The 23,074-nt window shown below is 33.9% G+C and overlaps 1 non-coding gene across 1 annotated transcript; it reads right to left on the minus strand.

The window, feature by feature from the left end:
- Positions 1 to 18,032: 18,032 nt before the first annotated feature.
- Positions 18,033 to 18,138, minus strand: LOC121220574 (small nucleolar RNA R71). The gene has a single exon (XR_005917793.1). It is a non-coding gene; the product is annotated as a small nucleolar RNA R71 (small nucleolar RNA).
- Positions 18,139 to 23,074: the final 4,936 nt, after the last annotated feature.

Here is a 23,074-nt window from a genome sequence, read left to right on the forward strand (position 1 = left end):
ACCCTATAAAGGAGGAAAGAGAAAAGAAAAGAAAAGAAAAAAGGAGGATTTTAGGGAGAGAGGAATTGGAGAGCAGTTCCTTCTCGGCATCAAGTTCTCGTGGAAAATTTCAGGGAAAAGAGAGGATAGGGTAGTAGCTTATTGAGCAAAAATAAAAAAGGAAGGAAGGGGAAGAGAAATTTGCCCTAGGTTTTGCATCAAATCTCAATATTAAAATGAAAACTGCAGTAGTAAGAGCTTCCTGCAGTTTTGCCTTTATTTTCTGATTTGAACTTTGTGATTCATAAACTTGAATGATGATGTTGAATGATTTTATTTTGGATTTAAATGTCCAATCCATGAGCTAATTCTCATTGGGATAGAATTATTTGGGTGAATTTTTACTATCTTTAATGCCCATGGTCTGCTTTGAATAGATTGCTGTTTCATTTGATTTGTGATTATTTTAAATGCATGCATTCAATCTTTAGACATAGATGATTGTATGGTATGTTGTTAGATCTGATTTAATTCTGAAAAGGTTAAATAGATTGAATTATTATCGGTTGATACAGGTGAGTATTCGAAAGAATATTCTTAGTACTCTAGATGTAGAAGTTGCGATCTGTACAGGGAAAGGAATAACAGTCTGGATATCATTCTTGAGTTCTGTTGACATACAAAAACTCAAAATAATAGCTTAAAGTCTGGCTCTCAAAAGATGCAGACTGCAGTAGTGAATTCTTGAGCAGTAGAATAGTCAAGATTTTGCCATGGCATTATTATGATATAAAAATAAAACCTAAGTAATTCCAACATTTATCATTCAATAGTAAAAATCCTCCCCACTTATTCTTTGATAATTGCCACAGCATTTCAATTGCCCTAGCATTTTTTCATTCGTAATTGATTTTATTAATCCATTCATTAATTCTTTTCACCAATTTGTCATTTGTTTCTTTTGCACAGTTTAATTAGTCAAATTCATAGTAATAGCATAACCATTTTTTACTCAATTCGGATCCCTATAGAGATGATACTCACTCATCACTTTGTTACTTGATTCAACGTGTATACTTGTACATTCACATTACACATTCACACGCGACACATACACAATAATTAAAAGCTCAGTCTTAAAGATATGCCTTCCATTTTACTATTTGTATAGGTTTTAAGTGGAACATGCTCCTAATTACCATTAAGTCTTACTAAATACACCTTAAGCATAATATAATAACATTTTTACATACATAAGGGCCACTTAACAAAATTTAAAAACTAAGTACGTAGGTATCGATATTGACACATAGGTATGGATATTTCTCTCAAGTGGTATTGATACCACCTGGAAAGTCGATAGCAAATTAGCATTCTGTTTCTCGTCTAAAATCCAAGGTCTCAAAAATTATCGATACCTTTCGAAAAGTACTGATTATTTTACCCTGAGTATCAATACTCATGGTAAGGTTTCGATACCAAATTATGTTGCTGACTTCCTGCACTTTCAAAAAAACATGGAGGTAGCAATATTAAAACCCAAATATCAATACTTCTGCTCTAGACGTAAAAAATACAATAGTTCCAGGCATATAATTCATAACATCATGTATCATTCACTTCATCAAATGGTCACTAAAATGTCCGAAGTAATAGTCTAAAACATCATAATCATGATTGAGCAAGAAACCAATAATTGAAACTAAAATTGCTTAAGTCCTAAGCAAAAATAACCATGTCAACAACTTAAAAATCATAGCAAAAACCAGTATATAGTCTACCACATTGCCTTATTCCCTAAACATAAACGAATAGATAATAAACACCTATGAAATAACACAAAGATTTGATTGGATCGCCCTTCGAAGCCACACTGCTCACATCGTGATGCTACTAATCTGCAATTGTTTAAGAAGGGAGTGGGTGAGCTTAACAAGCTAAGTGAATGCCTAGAACAACTACCATGCAAACAGCTCATCAAGCATTAGTGAAACATATATGTGGCATAATTATAGTAGCCTTAACTTAGTTGACATATTTTACTTCATATGCATACTCGATAGTTTATTTACAGATTCAATACATACATATTCATGTAAACGTTGCAATACACACAATCACATTAATAGACAATTTCCATAATAGTCACATATCATATAAACTCATATCACAATACAGATATATTCATATTTTAATATAACTTGAGATAATTTGGCACTTGAGTTATGAAACATAAAACTGGGCATTATCACCACTTATCAGATACACGGATCTCCAACACACCACATAGACTCATATAGTCAAACATGTCCCGTAAGTGAAATATTAAGCTAATACATTCCAACACACCAAACATGTCACGTTGAATGGAGCTTAGCTCACATTCCTTTATCTCTGCAAACATGTCCTAGGCCCTCAACGCCGAAATCATATATACATATAGGTGAGTACTCACAATCTTATGGTATGCCAACTATATCCAATGATCTCAAGTATCACAAGGGCAAAATATCTGTATTTAGACGCACATATTACTTATCGATTTCTGATTACTTTCACTGCACATTTGTGTCATTTGCACAATATTATCACCATCACTTAGCATGTATGACATGCCTACACATATACTCCTTCACAACAGTATTCATGAACATATAACACAAATATAACATCTCTTTCAGTTCACAATTTCATAATAACACAAGCACGTATATCACAAGATAAAAATGTGTATAAGAAAGCTTACCTCGAAATTTAGAGTAGGGGTTTAAACTACCACTAAATTCCTAAATAATGCATTGAATTGTGTCCAGAAGAAGCTAATCTAAACACTCACCATTACACTTTCGCCGAAATGCCGAATGCTAGCCGAAATGACGAATGCTCCAACTAGCATTTCTTAGCTTGTAAATGGTCTTAGCGAATACAGAACTTCAACACAACAATTCACACAACAATACATTCAAAAATCAACTAAGCTATGTTCCAATGTAACACCCTAGAAATTGGGCCTAGAAGTATTGTGCCTTTAGTAAGGGCACGATTAGGAAACTGTGCACAAAAGTATGTCTGTTTTAGTGGTTAAGGGTTCTAAGATGAGTTGGAAAAGTCTTGGGTTCAAACCTAGGCTTTAGCAAAAATTTTGGTTTTAAGTGGATAACACCTTGGATGCTTAGATGTAGGCCTTTTAAATTATTGTGTTAAAAAAATGTCATAATGAAGCATGTGGTCTAGTGGCTGTGGCATTATTAAGTTTATAAGGGAGTCTGGGTTCAAGTCTTGGCTCTTGCATTTTAATTTTAGTTTTCTCTTAAATGAACCTGGACACTGGCACTTAGGCCTTATTAGTAATAATGCTTGTTTTGTGTCACAAAAGAGCTTGTGGTCTAGTGGTAAGTGGCATGTTCAAGGATGCAAGGGAGCTCAAGTTTGAGTCTCATGGGACTCTAAGGCTTAGTGAAATTCGGTTAAGGGGAAAGGAAGGGAGCATTTTCGGTACAAGGAAATTCTTTGCTCGATTTTGAGAGGGTTGAAAGAAAGGTACGGAATGTTCTTTGGGATTTTTCTACCATTCAGGGTTTCTTTCGGGTTTGCGTTTCAGCTATTGAAGTGATCAAAATTTCCACTACTTCTCCTCCTTCCTTCAATTGCCGAATAGGTAATCTTCTTTTTGGTTTCTTTTTCTTTCTTTGCTTTGCCGAAATCCTTTTCCTCTCTCACTCTTGGTTCTGCTTCTTCTTTTCCTTCTGAATCCTTCTCCTCTCGGCCTCCCTTCAAAACTGGAGCTACTCTCTATCTTCTTCTTCTCTGCTTCCCACTCTTTTCCAATTATAGCCGAATTCTTCATAAGGCTTTTTGTGTACGTTGAGTTTATCATCTTTCCCTATTGTGTTTGGCCGAATATACCTGAATATACCCGAAATGGAGGTTTCCAATAATATGTTGCGTAAAGAGATATCAATGGTGGCGAGTAGTAGCCATTCTAAGGTAGGATCAGGAATGGTGCCACCTGAAAATGGGCACGTAGTCCCTGTCCCCAATTTTAAGCAGCGTAAGGTGTCAACTGCTCGTGATTTTTCGTCGGGGTGCAGCAAGGTGGCTGCACCAATCTCTGGATCAAGTGGGCTAACCACAACTGATTGATCTAGTCAAGGGAGAGGTAATCTGTTGTACAAGTATTTTTTCAGTAGAGGTTGCTTTTGATAAGTTGGTTGGGATTCGATTAACTTGTTTGACAAGTGATTAATGGTTTGCCTTGATTGAATGTAGGTTGGAGTCCTCGTGGATCTTTCTCACATTTCGCAATCAGGTGTGTATCTATACACCATAAATCATTACTATCGTAAAGCTGAAAGAGTGTGTAATCACACCCACACTCAACTGCAAATCGACAAAAGCCGAAAAGTCGTGAACACGGCGTTTGAGACCACACGGGCATGCGATCACTCGACTGGTAAGCCCTACGTGCGATTCGTGGGCAAATGATCGAATTACCCCTGAAGGGTAAAATGACCGAATTACCTGCGAAGGGTAAAATGATCGAGATACCCCATTAGGGTAAAATGACCGAATTACCCCCAAAAGGTAAAATTATCAAAATACCCTTGATGGGTAAAATTACTAAAATACCCCTGATGGGTAAAATTATTAAAATACCGTCGATGGGTAAAATTACGAAATACCCTCAATAGGTAAAATTATTGAAATACACTCGATGGGTAAAATTACCGAAATACGCTCGATGGGTAAAATTATCGAAATACCCCTGAAGGGTAAAATGACTGAAATACCCTCAATAGGTAAAATTACCGAAATACCCCTATAGGGTAAAATGACTGTTATACCCCTAAGAGATAAAATGTCTGTTATGGCTTTATGTTATGTATGACTGATTTGCTCTATGATATGTATGACTATGATTGAGCATGACATTTTGTATACACGTATGATATTATGTCACGACATGTTGCATGGGGTAGGGTTGTTATATTTGGGGGAATTGTACTGTACTGTTAAGGTCACACGGGTCGCCCAAGACAACTGTGTACCTACCGGTGGCTTTGCCACATATACTGTTACTGGCAGCTTTGTTCCGATACTGATACTGGCAGGTCTACTACGATGCTATTGCTGGCAACTTTGCTGCGATATTGGTGTGTTGGCTGGGTGGGTCAATTTTATCCCCACATGGTGTGTTGGTGGTATAGAGTGGTGTGTTGGCTGGATTGGGATGGGTCACATTATTGCACTATATTGTTACTGTATTGGGCTAAGGCCCACACTGTACTGTCACTGAATAGGGATAAGGCCCAGACTGTTACTGCATGTTGTTTACTGAATGACTGAAAGGGGATTACACACTGAGTTTTTGTAAACTCACCCTTTTGTCTAATTGTACAGGTAATCTCCAGCATTAGACGGTTTGGAGCCGCGAGGGACTCGGAGAGGGCCACACAACTGCACATGTTTTATTCTATTTTGCTCATTTACTTAAGCAATTTGATTTTGATTCGGGTTGTAATAAGGCCTCTATAATTTTTTTGGATTTTAAATTTGGGATTTGATGTGATTGTGATTTATATCTTCTAGAAGTAGAACATGGTTTTCCAAAACAGTAACTATTTTCTAACATTACATTTTCGCACCTCAATTTTTAAATATCACATTCTCGTAGATCATTTGCTTTAAATTAAGCTTTCTTTAACAACAAGGTTTTGAAGGTAATAACTTTTTAATACACCTCAATTGAAAATAAACAAATGCAAACTGAGGTTTTATACCAGTTTTAAATTGCAAGAAGTTTAAAATTTCAAGAAGGGTTTTTAATGAAAACATGGTTTTCGCAAAACAATTCAATGTGACGCCAGATTCGGGCCTAACTTCTAGGTCGGGTTTGGGCCGATATAACTGAAACCTTTAACACAACAATCTCTACATTCGAATATCTCGATCTAAGCTCAATCTTTTCACCTAAAATAAGTTTCGTTCATCTTTTAATTCACCTATGACTAATTTTGAACTTTTAAACTACACTAAAATACTTAGTTCATAGTATCAATTTTTTTTTACATGTTTATGGCTATTTTTCCAAAAAATTCATTAAAACCAGAGAAATATTTAACGAAACTTAAAAAAAAGTTTAGAAACCTCTTAATCATGTCAAAACCTATTGATTAACACTTTGAAATCACATTTTTACTCGAAAATCTAAAATTCACCATTTATAACTCTATTTTGTGCTTTTAATCAAAACATGCAATTTAACGACTAAAAATTCAGTTTCAAAAACCTAATAATATTAAAAACTAATGGGTAGACGATTGGTTACCTTTGATGGAAGAAAAATAGACTTTTTCTGAAAACCCAAAAAACCCACACGTGAAGAAGAAGATGAAATCAATAGAATTTTGGATGTTTTCTTGAAGATTTATAAAGGTTTAATACTTTGGGAATGATGGAAATTAAGAGGATTATGCTTTGAAATGGGGGTTTTTAGGTTCAATTTTAAAATTTGGTAAAATTGCAACGTAAATGCTCACAATTTTGACCCTATTACAAATCAATCCTTTTTCTAAAATTAAAGGTGTTTAAAACTCATTCTCAAAAAAATTGGTTGGATTTTAAAAAAACCATAGTCGAAAACATTATCGATAAATCATGTCGCAAAATTTCATACACTCTAAGGCTAAAATTCCTAAATGAACCCTAAAACTCCTAGGCACTATTTTGGGGTGTTACACTAACGTGTAGAGTGTGAATACTTCAACTGAAGATATATATTTGAGGTGGTGTCTGCATGTATACGAGTTAGGTTGTAATATAGTTACAACGAAGTAGGTAAGTACTCCAAGGATCGTACCCAAGGGATTGCAGTTCGGGGAAATTGCTATCAAGCGAATTTCTGGGAATAATTATTAGTAATATTGAATTAAGCCTAAATCTTCTCCTAAGTTCATGTATCAACTTCTCTTATCCTTATTTCGACTACGCAAGTTCTTTTAGCCTAGATCTAATTATTTTACCTAATTAATTGTTGATGTAGGGTTCTAATCAATCAACTAGTCGATGCTCTAGCAGGATCTTCTGATACGTCTACTACAATAACAAGTCAGCAAGAACTACTTATCTTCTAACCTCACAATCCAGACCAATTTCGGGTTAAGGTGTTCACGAATAAGCCATACCAATTTTCAATTAATTCCCACCAAAATGACTTCCTAGTGTTGTCAAGCCTAGGGTTGAAGCTATTCATTTCCCAAATAGTTGATTTGCTAGGAAACTTCATCCTTTAATCAATTAATACAATTCGAATAGTTGAAACCATGTGAGATATGTATGAAGCATAAACTGATTCTAATCTTTACATAAACATTCAATTAAACAACGTTAAATAAATAGATATAAAAAATAGAATAAAGAAAAAGAGATGCTCATAGATTTATTGATGAAAGCGTGGCTCTGGAATAATCTGCACTCGTGGTAGTCTCACTTTGGAATAGGATCTTTCGATTACAAGAACATAAAATACGCTAAGTAAAAACTAAGAATGAAATAAAAACCATAATTATATTTTCTATCTCCCTCAAATTGTGTGCTTAAACTAATTACAATGGCCTTTATATAGGCTAAACTCAAAATATTAAAGTGCCTAAATTGTCATCGAAGTCCTTAGAGTTCAATTAGGACAAATACACTTAATTTTCCTCCAAAACAAAATTATCGCATGTAGGATTTTTTTGGGCTGCATAGGGCTTGGTTGCAACACAGGCCTACGATATTGCAACCAAGCACATGGGGTATGTCGTGACATGATAGGGAGTGTGTCGCGACATCAAAGGAAATTTTGCTCCAGAACTCGTTTTTGGTTTCTATTTTCCACGTTGAGACATTAGTGTCATGGTGTGGCAACATAGGCATCAGTTTCGGGCTGAATATGCATCTTTAGCTCCCTATTTTTCCTACAAGACAATGTATCCTTATTTAGATATATAGAATGTAACAACCCTAACCCATATCCATCGCTAAAATAGGGTTTTAGAGCGTTACCATAAAAACATATCATAAAAACAAACATTTCCAATATGAATATAATTATAGCATAACTCAATCACATACATGCATATCATCCCTTATTCGAGCCTTCGAGGCCCTAGAAACACTTTAGAAATAATACGGGACTAAATCAAAAACATTTGATACATTTAGGAAAGACTTAGAAAAATTAAACTGCAGGGGTCACACGCCCGTGTGGCCAGGCCGTGTGACTCACATGGCTGAGACCCACGCTCGTGTCTCAAGCCGTGAAACAATCGAAATAGGGACATACGACAGTGTCCCAGCCTGTGTAACTCTCTGACTGTTAGAGTATGCCCAAAGATCAATCATGAGATGGTTGTAATAACATACTTGATTTATCATGTTTATTACTATAAGGCGTTACCATTATTATTTCAGTTTCTTTTCTGTGTATATAAATAAATTGTTTTATAATAATGTCCTGAGAATAATATGGTTATTCTTAAAAGTTCCTTAGTCAAGTATTATTGTTGGATAGGACAACGATAATGCATTAAGACTAACGTGTAGTTGATTGATGATAAAGAGTTGTCATTGATATGGAATGTCAGAACCATTACATGAATATGTGTGTTAGAGAACAACATATTGGACTGACCCGTTATGAGTATGTTTCTTGGATTATTATGTAATAGTCACGACATTACTCATAATGATTAATATTTATATGATCCTCAGACTTGAGATCATCATAATCCCAACATCGTGAGTTGTATATTTTGATACAGTCAAACGTACACTGTAACTGGTTGTTCTATAAAGACTGATGTTGGATATACCACAATCTATGTAGAGGGATATGGTTGGTCGATATAGGATAAGTCCCTCCTACATAATGGGAGTAATATCTTAGGTCACTTGATTAAGTGAGACTAGAAATGCATGGCCATGCTCAAATAAGTTGATATTAGATGTCATACTTATTTGTATATCGTAGTCTGCTTAAGATATCAAGGAACATGGAATGGACAATGCAAGTGTGACTATTCCATGACTTGTGTCCAATCCAGAGATAAAGGACTTAAGGATTATTGCATAAAAGGTTAATCATAAAAAGGTTATGTCGAATCATGATCTCTTGTGACTTAGGTAGCAATGATGCATTGCTAGATGCCACTCATTGTTCGTAGCATTAGAATCGTTCTAGTGTTACTGCTAACGTTACAAGAACCTACAAGGTCACACCCTATAGTTGAAATGAACGGAATAAACCATAGTTGGTATTGTTTTCGGGGTCGCTTGAATTAAATTAATTATAGAATTAATTTAATTCGGTAATCAAATTTCCAACACATTATGTACAAGGTTGTTGTACGTATAGTGAGGACATGAATTTGGTTAGCATAAGAATTCAAATAAATATATGGTTTACCGAACTTATATTATAATTAATGTAATTATAATTTTCGGATTAAAATATTATTATATTTATTTAATTCTTAAAAAAACCCTAAAACAAAAGGATATATATAATCCCGTTTTTCTTTGTTTGAGTGTAGCAGCCGTCAAAGAAAAATAACTCTTAAAACTGTTTTGGGGATTCCTTCCGTTCGTAGTCAACTGGGTGGATTACGTAGAGGCCGAAATCACGATAGATTGCGGTTTGGTTTGACAGCAGATCAGACTACTCGTTGTTGAGGTGTTGCTGTCTACTCTGAATAAACATTAGGTAATTTAAACACCTCTTTCACCCAGATTCGTTCCTCACACATGGATCCCTGGTTAGGATCGCTGGATTTTTATTTTTTGCTGCGCCATAGGGGTGCCGGCGATCCAACACTGACTTGGGTTACACAGTCAAACCACATGCCCGTGTGCTAGGCCGTTTAACACTCGAAATGGCCTCACACGCCTATGTGCCAAGCTGTGTGCTAGGCCGTGTAACCGCCTGACCTGCAACCTTTAAAAACTACAGGGGACACACGGTCGTATTGCTTGGCCTTGCCTCACACACGGCTGAGATGCACGTCAAGTCTTAGGCCGTGTGGACAAGAAATTGACCAAAATCAAGCCATTTTCTTCACCCATTTCAAACATGTACCTACAAGCCATTTGCACCCTTAACCAAAGCATCTAAACATACTAATTCAAGCATAAAACAACCAATTCAATGAACCATAAATCCATCAAACCAATATGCCAACAAGGCACCTCAAATGCATTTAACCATATCTTACCTAAACATGGAAACATTACCACATTTCATACATACATATCAAGATCAATACCATTTCAAAACTTACCCTATTTTGAATATAGCAAAACTATTCCAACACATACCATATCTTGACCATATTGAAACCAATTCATCATATATCATTTTAGTCATTCAAAGGTGCCAAAGTGCAATCAGGGGCATAGATGTGCCTTCAGGGGTACCGAAGTACAAATAGGGGAACAGATGTGCATTTAGGGGTATCGAAGTACAAAAAATGGGTACTTATTCATTTTTGTAAACATAATTCGAGGTTACCTGAGTAATGAAAACTAATATAAAAGATTAAGTTTGACCTTCCAATATCTATACTTTTGTCGTTATCAATCTCTTTTATGAAAGCTAGAAATGAGATACATAATGAAGCTATTTCAATAATTAATATCAAAGCATTGAACCATACTGGAGACATAACCATCAGATGAATTAGAAGTACTACTTTGCTTCTTTCCACGAGAATCTTCACTTAGACGAACCACAGTGCTCTAATAAGATAGAGACTACAACCGAATAGTTAAAACAATGCCTCAAATATCAATGAGGCACCTCAAAGCAAATGAGAAAAACCAAATCTAATTCCAGCAACAACGAGTCCAGTCACACGTCATTTAAAAAGCTGAGATCTATATCAACATGCTCACATGATCCAACCTAGAATTATAACTGTAACAGATGTAATAATCTCAAACCAATGTACATCTTTACAGATGAACAATATATGATCAAATAGACCATAAGAACAATAAGAAGGCCGAGCTAAGGAATTATAAGATGTAAAGCTCTACTAAATTTACGAACTTACTCGTCCACATCAAGCTATTTCTATGGAAGACCATGCGGTATAATAAGAATATATTGATTATTAAAGAGACTGATGGTATATCCACGAAAATCCTGAAGGAGAATATCATTCAGATGTACTAGAATTAGCTGTAACATAAGCGACATAAATTCTATACACACAAAGCGGAGCAACAATTAATAGAAGCAGAAAAATAATAACATATGAGTTTTGCCATAGAATGCCAAAAAAAATAGAGCAATGTCGATCATTAATCAGTCAAACTAACCATACCTCTGCCTAACATCATGATTAGCTAGCATCCCCACACAACAAGAACCATATCTGGAGATAAAACAACCGTATATCCGATGAAGATAAATGAGCACATAGAATACCCAAAGGAGATCGTTGTAAGATACTCAGCCATAACAGTTGTATTGAGATTCATTTATGATTCAATCACTGCTCCAGTAACTACTAAAGTCATCGGTGATCCCACATTGTCCTATTCTACTAAAGAAATCAATTCAGAAGAAATCTCGACTAACCCATTCTTTAGATACTATAAAGTTAAAGTCGATCACCAGAAAATAACTTCTTTAACAGTGACGTTGTGCATCCCGAATAATCTTCAGAAAGATCTATATCTCCTCTAGAGTTCTCTTTATTTACTAACCAATTCTCGGCTTTGACCACATTATTACTCATTCAATCGTTGAACTCTTCGGCTTCACACTTGTGGGCTTTCGCAACAGAAATACCATAGACATTCCGTGATATAAAATTTTGAGAATGAGGGGGGAGATTGTAATGCCACAAAATATAATTGTCATGTATAAGCATAAAATATAACATTCACTATTAACAAAAACACTATGAATCTCTACTCTAACCTTTATAAATTATGCGTACCATTTGAAACCTTTTAATCGAAGACTTGAATATTCTTTCAACATCATCGGAATTAGCTCGATCGAAAGAAAACTTTATCCATAAGAAAATATAATTCATCTTGAATTAGGAGATATCACACTATCATAGGTTATATAATGACATGTATCCATTGCCAGAATAGGGTTACGGAGCATTATCATAAAAACACAACATAAAAACATACATTTTTAATATGAATATAATCATAGCATAACTCAACCACATACATGCATATTGTCCCTTATTCGAGCCTTCGAGACACTAGAAACAGTTTAGAAATAATTTGAGACTAAATCAAAAACATTTGAAACATTGACGAAAAAATTAGAAAATTTAAACTGCAAAGGTCACACGCTCGTGTCTCAGGCCGTGTAACAATCGAAATAGGGACACACAGTCGTGTCCCAGCCCGTGTTCGTACCTATGTCCGTGCCTGTGTGTCAGGCCGTGTGCTAGGCTGTGTAACCACCTGACCTGCAACCTTTAAAAACTATAGGGGACACACTGTCGTGTTGCTTGGCCTTGTGTCACACACGACTGAGACACATGCCCGAGTCTTAGGCCGTGTAGACAAGAAATTGACCAAAATCAAGTCATTTCCTTCACCGATTTCAAACATTACCTACAAGCCATTTCCACCCTTAACCAAAGCATCTAAACATACCAATTCAAGCATAAAACCACCGATTCAACAAACCATAAATCCATCCAACCAATATACCAACAAGGCACATCAAATGCATTTAACCATATCTTACCTAAACATGGAAACATTACCACATTTCATACATACCTATCAAGATCAATACCATTTCAAAACTTACCCAATTTTGACTACAACAAAACTATTCCAACACATACCATATCTTTACCATATTGAAACCAATTCATCACATATCATTTTAGTCATTCAAACATGCATCAGAACTAAATCACATTAACACATACTAATAAGGCATCAAAAGTACCAAACCAAGTAACTTATACAAACTAAAATATCAAGCAATCATTCAACTAAACATCATTATATGTCCACCTATACATGCCATTATAACCATAACCATCATATCAAAACTACCAAATTGACTACTGGATAGTGTGATAGATTTTCGACGAGCTTCCAACCCAATCGAGCTTTCTGATGACCTACAGGAAAATAAAAAAACTAACGTAACTAATAATACTTAGTAAGTTAGTATAAAGGTAACATAACTATTGGACATATTAGAATAAAGAACTAGGCATAAATTTTCATTATATCATAAGTTAACTTTCACTTTTCTATTCAATACACCTTTCATGGACACTTACTGTAGCTTTCCATATACTTATATATATTTTTAAGCATTTCATATAACCATTTCACTTAAACGTTTCTCCTTACCATAATACTTACACATTTAACATATAATCATATTGTAATTGATCTTTCGTTTCAAAGTTTCATATAAACATAACAACAGGAATCACTTACTTTCACTAAACAATGTGAAAACTAAATAAACAGATTAACCATACATTTTATTCATTCACGAAGCACTTATAAAATTAGTACTAAAAATGGTTCATTATATGCTTCCTGTACTTAATATGTAAATCCAAACTCATCCATATATGTATATAAATATCTAACTTTAATCGTATAATCATCAATATAATTATACTCACGTATGATCAAATAGATCATTGAAAATTTAATATTTACTACTATCTTGTCTATACATTAGCTTATAAGCGCATAAATAATTTTGTAAATGCCATCAACCTTTAGCACGATGAACTAATAACTTGACTCAGATACTCAGGTAACTATACCACACCAGGGGCATCAAAGATGCATAATCAAAGTGTAATCAGGAGCACGAATGTGTGATTAGGGGTACCAAAGTGCAATCATGGGCATAGATGTGCCTTCAGGGGTACCGAAGTACAAATAGGGGCACATATGTGCATTTAGGGGTACCGAAGTACAAAAAGGGGTACTTCTTCATTTTTGTATACATACTTAAATTCATCTCAGTCACATATAACTTTAATAAAATTCTATGAAAAACACTACTAATAAACTCTTTTCAATATCATCTATACGTTAGTATTTGCAACACTCATCGTTATATAAATAACCGAAGTAATTTCACATATATATAAATCAATTAGCTAGAGAACAACAATAATAATCACAAGTGAATTACATTAAATAATAAATCACTATGAACTTACTTGGCTAAATTGCAACAATGACTAATTATAGGGGTTATTTGGTAATTTTCTCTTTTCCTCGATTTTCATCTCATTTTTTATCTAAAATAATAATTCCATTCAATTAATTAAGTCAAACAGCAAAACCAATTAACTTTATGCAATTTAGTCCTTTTTATATTTTTATAAAATTACCCTCAACTTTTCATTTTTATTCAATTTAGTCCCTATGTCCTAATCATACAAATAAACAAATTTTATTAAAAATTCATACCAGTCAAATATTAAAAGCATCCATTGCAGCCCACATTTGTAACAATTTCACATAAATCCTTGTATTTTACTATTTCAACAATTTAATCCCTAATCGTTAAATTCATCAAAATCACTTAACAAAATACCTATATATAACAACTAATACCTTAAATTTATGATTTAATATCTGAAATCACAAAGGTTCATCAATGGAAACATTCAAAATCTTTAATAGTTTCAAAAAAAAGGTACGAGCTAGCTGGACCTAGTTGCAACGATCTCAAAACATGAAAATTACAAGAATTGGAGTAACAAACCATACCATGCAAGTATAAAAGGGGACGACCGAAGCTCCCAACTTGTTTATGCATGGTTTTCAGTGAAGAATATGACATTGAATTATGTTTCTTTTATTATTATTAACTTTATTAAATTAACATATTTTAACAAATAAATATAATTTAATATATATATTTACTTAGAAAATTACCCATGTGCCGTCCACCATAATTTAGTTATGGTTTATTTACAACATAAATCCCTTAATCTTAACTAATTAGACGTTTGAACTAAGAAAATTAATAGCAAGCAACTTTTATAACTTTTACAGTTTAATTTTTTCCATTAATTACCATTTAAGCGTCAAAATTTCTTAGCAAAACTTTAATAAAACCTTAATAACACTCTATAAATATTTAATAAAATATTTATAGGCTTAGTTTATAGAAATGAGGTCCTGATAACTCATTTTCTAAAACCACTCGACTTTTAGGTCTTACCACTTCAACTTAATTATTCATCCAAATAACATAATTTTCCTATTCAAAATTTATTTTAATACTAATTGACTCATAAATATTAAATAATAATATTTACAGGTTCACTTGTTAAATTTGTGGCCACAAAACCACTGTTTCCGACACCACTGAAAAACAGACTGTTACAACTCTCCCCCTTATGAAATTTTGTCCTCAAAATTTCTCTCCTGATACTAGCCATTTAGATCAAGTCTTTCTTTCCCTTTTTCAAGAGTAGTCCAACAACAAAATCTATCATAACTCATTCCCAATCAGACTTCATACCAAAATTTGATACTATAATTTAACTATAGACATAACAGATATCTCAAATTAACTCTAAAATTTCCTGTTCTAATCATGTATACCAATAGCCTTGCCTCATAACGTTATACACTTTTGTCATTGTTAGTTGCAAATCAAATAAAATATGAACTACCTTATATAAGTTGTACCCTATATCTAGAATTATTCGGTGCAAAAATTCTAATGTTTTCCCCTGCATCTCAAATTTCTCTAAAGAATTAATGGTTCTTCATGATATTCAACCCACCATAATTCAAGAATATCAGAATAAAACGTTATTATAGACAATAATTTCTTCTCTGGGTGAGATTGAAGTAGGTACCTTACTTAATTGAATGAATTTGATGCTTTCTTGACGTAATTCAGTAATCATATGTCGAAACATACCCGAAAAACTCAGATTATCAAATTCCAGACACATTAGATAATTTATAGCATTTAGCTAAAGTTCAAAATTTTCATAGCAGACTCTAACTGACGTTTTCGAGACATCTGCATCTGTAACTTTCAACTGACAAACATTCCATTTCATGGAAACCTTCAAATATCATGTAACTACAATTGTGATAGTTGTTCTACCGAGACGATTTTTAACCCGTAATAATATTTCCCAATTATCACTGATCTAATTGATATATCCGTGTATTATACCTTTAGCCCGATGAACTAATAACTTGACTCGGATACTCGGGTAACTAAACCACACCAGGGGCATCAAAGATGCATAATCAAAGTGAAATAAGGAGCACGAATGTGCAATTAGGGGTACCAAAGTGCAATCAGGGGCATAGATGTGCCTTTAGGGGTACCGAAGTACAAATAGGGGCACAGATGTGCATTTAGGGGTACCGAAGTACAAAAAGGGGTACTTATTCATTTCTGTATACATACTTAAATTCATCTCATTCACATATAACTTTCATACAATTCCAAGAAAAACACTACTAATAAACTCTTCTCAATATCATATATACGTTAGTATTTGCAACACTCATCGTTATATAAATAACCGAAGTAATTTCACATATATATAAATCAATTAGCTAGAGAACAACAATAATAATCACAAGTGAATTACATTAAATAATAAATCACTATGAACTTACTTGGCTAAATTGCAGCAATGACTAATTATAGGGGTTATTTGGTAATTTTCTCTTTTCCTCGATTTTCATCTCATTTTTTATCTAAAATAATAATTCCATTCAATTAATTAAGTCAAACAGCAAAACCAATTAACTTTATGCAATTTAGTCCTTTTTACATTTTTATAAAATTACCCTCAACTTTTCATTTTTATTCAATTTAGTCCCTATGTCCTAATCATACAAATAAACAAATTTTATTAAAAATTCATACCAGTCAAATATTAAAAGCATCCATTACAGCCCACATTTGTAACAATTTCACACCAAATCCTTGTATTTTACTATTTCAACAATTTAATCCCTAATCGTTAAATTCATCAAAATCACTTAACAAAATACCTATATATAACAACTAATACCTCAAATTTATGATTTAATATCTGAAATCACAAAGGTTCATCAATGGAAACATTCGAAATCTTTAATAGTTTCAAAAACAAAGGTACGAGCTAGCTGGACCTAGTTGCAACGATCTCAAAACATGAAAATTACAAGAATTGGAGTAACAAACCATACCATGCAAGTATAAAAGGGGACAACCGAAGCTCCCAACTTGTTTATGCATGGTTTTCAGTGAAGAATATGACATTGAATTATGTTTCTTTTATTATTATTAACTTTATTAAATTAACATATTCTAAAAAATAAATATAATATAATATATATTTACTTAGAAAATCACCCATACTCAACTTAGCATAAAACTTCTTCTCATGGAGAATCTACAAAACAACTCTCAAATGTTCATTGTGCTCGGATTCAAACTTATACTAGTCCAAGACGTTGTCCATGAAGACTACAATAAACTGGCTAAGGTAAGGCTAAAATACCCGATTCATTCAGTCCAAGAAAGCAATCGGAGATTCATAAGACCAAAGGCCATCATTAGGAACCCGTAATGACCATATCAAGTCTTGAATGCGATCTTAGGTACATCTGATTCCTTCACCTTCAATTGATAATACCCGAACCTTAAGTTGATCTTGGAGAACACCACAACAACCCTAAACTAATTGAACAAGTCATCAATCCCAAGTAAGGGATACTTATTCTTGATAGAAAACTTGTTTAGTTGTCGGTAGTCAATGCAAAGCCTCATATATCCATCATTCTTCTTGATAAAAAAGACCAAAGCTTCTCATGGTGAAACACTCGATCTTATGAACCTACGGTCCAAAAGTTTGAAGTTGAACCTTAAGCTCCTTAAGTTCCTTAGGTGCCATGTGGTAGGGAGCAATGGACACCGGAGTAATCCCAGGCAATAGATCCATCCCAATCTTTGATTGATAATGCCTTTTATTGATTAGACTCGTAGGCACCAAGATCTATCACAACAGTTTAGCTTAGACGAGAGATTGTTGTCTTTAGGTAGATGGAGGGAGAAATTTTTTATAAGCCATGGGAACATTTCAAAATGTTAATTCAAAAATGCCCGCACCATCAATTTCCTGACTGGATGCGACTATAGGTATTTTATAATGGGTTGGATACAAATGCACAATTTGGATTAGACGGAGCAGCAATAAGATCCCTTATGAATAGAACGTACGAGGATATGTATGAAATCATTGAGAACATGCACTAAACTCCTTCCAATGGCCAATTAAATGATTTACATATAATCAAAAACTCGCTACGGTAAAAGCTATACAAGAAGATGACAAGTATCAATAGTTAGTGGATAGACTCAACCGTATTAGATCTACTTCTACACCATCTATGCATGAGGGAGACAAATCTCTCTTCCACTATATCAACAATCTGACCGAGGATGTAAATTACATCAGGAATAGGGGTGGAAACCATTATTCAAATACATATAATCTTGACTAGAGAGATCACCCGAATTTGAGATAGGGTGAACCAAGAAACAAGTAATAATTTAAATCTAGTTAAAAACACTAATTACCAACCTCCTTATTTGTATAAACCCCAGTATAGGGTTAACCCAAATGACCATACTTCATGTGGTTAGCTTCAGGATAGAATTGAGGGAGATATACAATCAATAAGAATAAATGTCAAGCAGGTGCAATCTGATTGTACCAACTCCACAAGAACATTGACTAAAATTGAGGATCAAATGAGCCAATTGGTAAGCATGATGGGCGACATCAAAAGAAAACTTGGCACAGGTATTCCTAGAAATACAGAAGATAATCCGTGGAGGGAAGGTAATGAGCATGTAAAGGCAAAAATAGTTTGATCGGGCAAAGTACTAAGTAGCCCAGAAAATACTACTCTGGAAGTAGTTAAGGAGAATATTGATGATCCTCAAGAGGAATTCCCAAAAGTTGAAGAAGAACCAAGGCCAAAAGAGATAAAGGCATCATTGACTGAATTAGAAAAAGAAACACCTAAAGATGCCGAAATAAAAAAAAATCCCATTCCCTGCGAGACTTCAAGAAAAACAAAATAGGGATGAGGACGAAATTGTAAGTTTCTTGAACCTATTTAAAACATTAAATGTTAATCTACCTTTAATTGAGTTAATTGAGAAGGTTCCCAATACACCAAGTTTTTAAAGGAAATGATGGCGAGGCGTAAAAAATTAAGGTAGGTACACAAGTTAACTTAAGTGCTTCTTATATTGTAATTATTTCATGACAGGTGCCTCAAAAATTGAAAGACCCGAGAAGTTTTATTGTTCCCATAGAGATAGGGACCATTCATTTTAATAGAGCTCTATGCAATTTAGGAGCTAGTATTAATTTAACGCCTCTATTAATTTTTGAAAACCTCGAGTTAGGGGACTTGAAAACTACTCAAATAATATTACTGTTGGCTTACAGGTCTTCGGTGCATCTGAAGAAGATGATGAGATACTGATCTTATTAGGTAGACCTTTTCTGGTCACCTTTAGGTCCACCATTGATTTAGAGAAAGAAATTAAGTATGAAAATCAATGGTGAGACAGAAATGTTTAAATGTGGTTACCAATCAAACGAGGAGAAGTTAAGGGAACAATGCAAAGAGTTATATGTTTTTCTATCAATCCTAAGTAAGGGGACAAATTTCCTTTTATGAATACAAAAAGAATAAACAAGTTCAAGGAAAAAATACAAGCAGGTAAGAGTGGAATGGCATGATGGGAGATGGACTAATACTAATTAAATGAAAGAGTTGCCCATACGCAAATTGATGATAATGTTGGATGAACCCAACAGTAAAACTTAAAAATTATTTAAATTGTTGCTTAAATTTTGTAAATTTTTGTATATTTAACTAACGACATAGTTTAGATGTTAACTTTTATTTGATATATGTTTATTTTGACATTAAAGGCATCTTCAAGATTGAAAATTGGGCTAACCTTTTGTGCAAAATTCAAGAATTGAATAAACCAACTCGACGTCATGACACCACACTCTTATGTCGTGACATGGAGAATAGTCTTTCCAGATCTTCAAACTAGAAGATGTGTCACGACACGGAACCCCTGTGTCTCGACATCACTACAATTTTTTGCAAGGTTGACCCGACCCATTCGTGAAACCCAGTAACCAACCATTTATTTAACCCAATTTTTAACCCCTTAAAACTCACTTTTAAAACCTAAAACCATATTTACTCTTAACCCCGAATCCCTCAAACTCTCTTAAATCTCTCAAAACCTTTTAAACCCTAAACCCCTAACCTCTTAAACATTTTATTTTTCTTTACTCTTCAATCATACTTGGTACAACAAGGAACTAGAACATCACAAGAGGAAGGAATTCAAATGAACTTTGACTATACATTTAAGGTTAAGGGTTACTAAATTCAACTTTTTACTATTCTATTAAACTATTTTGCTTAGTATTTCATTAAGATTGAAATATCATGCCTCCTAGAAAAGTTAAAAGAACCAATGAACATGTAACCGCTTAAACCTGGCCTAGACGTTATGGTTGAATCTCAAATATCACATTGGCCATATTGATGGCATAGAAAATAATTTAGCTATTTTCTATTAAAACTCATCTTTGCTAAAATCATCGTTGTTGAGAAAACCAAATTTTGTTTGAAATTGTTTATCGTTAGAAAAACCATGTTTTGATATTTTTTCAAAAAGTGCCGCACTTCAATTAAAACATCGCAGTAGATAATTTGCATATCTAAAACTCGTTTGTCATTTTCAAAACATAGATTTAATATATATCTCACAAAATATCAATTTTGTTATGAAAAAACAAAGTATTGAGTTTTAAAAACACCTTTGTTGGGCCTTGTTTGACTTAGTTATGAAAAATCCATCATAAACTATCAATTTCACAATCTTTTAAATGATAATTTTAAAACCTAAATCATGCAAAACAAAATCCAAAGTCCAAAAGAAAATCCTTAGCAAAAGTCCACAGTAATAAAAGCTCATCCCCAAAATATCGAGTACCAAAATAATATGTTTTTCTAAAAATGACAGAGAGCACCTCCGTAAGTCAAGCTCGTCCTAACCTCGATTGCTATTCAAAAATTCAAAATTAAAAATAGGTGAGCTTTTAAAGTCCAATGTGAGATCAACACATAAATTATACACTTGCATACATATCAACATATATATAACAATCACGATATAATCATACATCATCAAGATAATAGAATTTAACACTGATATCTATGCATGAACATATCGATGCATATTTAAAATTGATGCACATTTTATAAAATTCCTACACATCCCTGCTACGTACCAATATCGAGTTCCCCAGAACTTGTCCATCTAAAACACCGTTTGTGGACATGCCACCACTGATTTGCGGATAAACTACCACTGATAACATTGATGTGGACAAGCCACCATTGATATGCAGATTTCCTGCCATTGATTTGATTATGTGGACTAGCCACCACTAATTTATAGATATAGTACCACTACTTCCACCTTTAACAAAATCCCACCCCATGCATGTGATATGTCAATTATCACTTATAACACATGTAGATCACTTATACATTTATGCGTGTAAACATGCTCTCATAATCACTTAACACATAATAATCGATTTTAACATGTTTAACATGCTTTTCACATTAGATCATATATCTTGAATTTTCATACACATATACATAAATTGCACATGTTTAAAGCATCGCATATAACACATAAGCCATATATCACATATCATGAGCATGAGATTTACACATACATCATAATCACAAACATAGACATATTGATTATCATGTGTTTCAATGAACCACTTGGTTAGAATCACTTATTTAATATCCCTCTCGATAAGTTATACAACTCTTCACGAATATTTAGAGTATTCATATTTTTAATATAATTAAATTATTAGTGAAAAAATATTGATGTCACACACAAAAATGGTATTGATCCCACACCTTAGATTGTAGATCTGATTTGCCTCGACCCTTATTAATAGTTTCACTCGATCTATCGCACAAGATGATCTATCACATAAGGAACATGTATTAGAGTAGATCTTTGAAAATGTTTTGTCACTTAAGAGATCTATGACATATAGTCTCAACATCACTTACCCCATGATCTAAGACTCTTGAAAGGAGAATAATTTCAGATGCGAAGTTAGGGCTCTCCCCTATGATTATTGTTCGGCCTTTCAAAGTATACGAAGTAGTATTAGTACCATAGTAGATAAATAAATAATAAAATATCACTATGAATCATGGAACTATACTATTCGACCATGTTAAAGAAACACTAGGAAAGGGTTTTTACGACCCAAAATGATCTTTACTTACAGTTGATTAATTCAAATCGATCAATGAGTTGAGAAGGAGCGTTATCAGAAAATTGGATGATCTAGAATTACAATGAAAGAAAGAGTTTGATTAAATTAAAAAGAGAAACGACACAATGAGAGGGAATTGAAAAGAAAAGAAAGATTTTTGGTCACCAGCGGTGGTAGCGGTGGTGGTCTGACGACAGTCCAGGAGTGGAGGAGATATGTCAGAGTGTAGTTATGTGGCGATCCAACGGTGGTGGAGTTATGTGGTTAGGCTAAAGACAGGGGAAGAAAGGAGTAGGTGAAGGAAAATAGAATAAAAATAGAGGATGAGGAGGACTTGCGGTGGCACATAGCGACAACCACGGTGGCGACAGGAGGAAGGAGATGAGAAGAGTGGAAGTGCGACAGCCATAAGAGGTGGTGATTGATGGAAGGAGGTTTGGGTCACGGTGAAGGAAGAAAATTATTATTTAAGGAGTGGTAGTGGTTGTTGGCCAAAATGGAGATAAAAAGCTGAGAAAAGAAATAAAAAATGGAAGAAAGTGAGAGGGAGAGGGTGTATGGATGGTAATGGAAGGGTGGAATGCTTGGTCAACCTTGGCCAGGTTTAATGTATCTTGCAAATAGGTAAGGTGTGAGATTATGGCAATGGAGGGGGATATGGAGTAAAAAACGAATCATGTATCCCCTAA

The sequence above is a fragment of the Gossypium hirsutum genome, chromosome D08 (assembly GCF_007990345.1).
Source record: "Gossypium hirsutum isolate 1008001.06 chromosome D08, Gossypium_hirsutum_v2.1, whole genome shotgun sequence".
NCBI lineage: Eukaryota > Viridiplantae > Streptophyta > Magnoliopsida > Malvales > Malvaceae > Gossypium > Gossypium hirsutum.